A 1,566-nucleotide genomic window follows, 5' to 3' on the forward strand; every position below is an offset into this window, starting at 1 on the left:
TGGTGATCAGTGCTTTGTGATAATTAATGGTTTTCTCTCACCTTGGTGATTCTTCTTATTCTGAAGTTCATCCTAGTAGCATTCTAAAGTTCATCCTAGTAGCATTCTAGCTAATTTAGATTTCATTTTTTGGGGGTCACACATGGAGATGCACAGGGGTTATTCCTGTCTCTGCACTCAGGAATTTCTCCTCGCAGTGCTTGGGGTACCATATGGGATTCTGTGACTCGAACCCAGGTTGGCTGGGTAGGGACTGTAGATGAAATAAGACAGAGCTGCAAGAAGCCACTGCAGATATACCAAATCTACAGTCTGTCTTCCCTAAACTGGGTAAGGCCACTGGCTACCAACATTCCAAGAAGAAACAAGAGCAAGAATATCCTCTTTGAAAGGACTGATAAAAAGTGAACTTTAATCTACTTTTACCTCTTGACCATGCTGAGGCTTTCACCTGATCAGCATATCATTTATGACCTCATCTTTCTCTTTCCCTTATAAAAACTCACTTTTGTGCCTTCTGCAGACTCTCTCTGAATATGAGCTTTACAACTCTTTCATTTATTTATTTTTGTTTTGAGGTCACACCCAGGGGTGCTCCAGGTTTACTCTTGGCTTTGCACTCAGGAATCACTCCTGGCGGTGCTTGGGGGACCATATAGGGATCATATAGGATGTGGGGATCAAAGCTGGGTCAGTTACATGCAAGGCAAATTCCCTACCCGCTATATTATCACTCCTGCCTCTCTACAACTCTTTTTATCTTATTTTTAATTTTTAAAAGGTTGTTTGCAATAATTTATTGTATTCAATATTCTAACAAAAAAACAATTCCACCACCATTACACCTTATCATCACCATTATTTTCAATTTTACCACTACTACCCAAGCCTGCCCCAAAGGCAGATCCTCAATAATTTATTTTTATTGTTTGTTAAGAGTAATTCACTAAAAATGATCCAAAGAGGGCTTTTTAGAGGAAAATGTGTGAAGATTGGTGTATCTCATCTTGGAGCTGTTTAGCCTTGTATAATAAATTACTGACGGGGCTGGAGCGATAGCACAGCGAGTGAGGCATTTGCCTTGCATGCAGCCAACATGACCAACACAGGTTCGATTCCCAGCATCCCATATGGTCCCCCAAGCACCTTCAGGAGCAATTCCTGAGTGCATGAGCCAGGAGTGACCCCTGAGCATCTCCGGGTGTGACCCAAAAAGCAAAAAAAAAAAAAAAAAGAAAAAAAAGAAATTACTGACATGTTGTTACATGTTGAGCCTTGTGAACACATATATATGTGTACATATGTATGTATGTATATATATATATGTATATAGATAGATAGATCAAGATCAGTTGCCTTCTACTTTGTGTGCTACTGTTGGTACACCAGAGGCATAGAGTATGAGATGTAACTCCAGAAATTCCAAAATTTTAAATAGAATGATACAGCTTGAGTTAAATGCATCTCTGCCACTTGTTGCTCTTTTTCGAGATTTTTTGTGAGTCTCTGGATCATGGTCGTTAATGAGTTTATATGGTGCCCTTTTAATGCCCAAATAAACACTCT

This window comes from Sorex fumeus, unplaced genomic scaffold (assembly GCF_029834395.1).
Source record: "Sorex fumeus unplaced genomic scaffold, SorFum_2.1 ptg000106l, whole genome shotgun sequence".
In the NCBI taxonomy this organism is placed as follows: Eukaryota; Metazoa; Chordata; class Mammalia; order Eulipotyphla; family Soricidae; genus Sorex; species Sorex fumeus.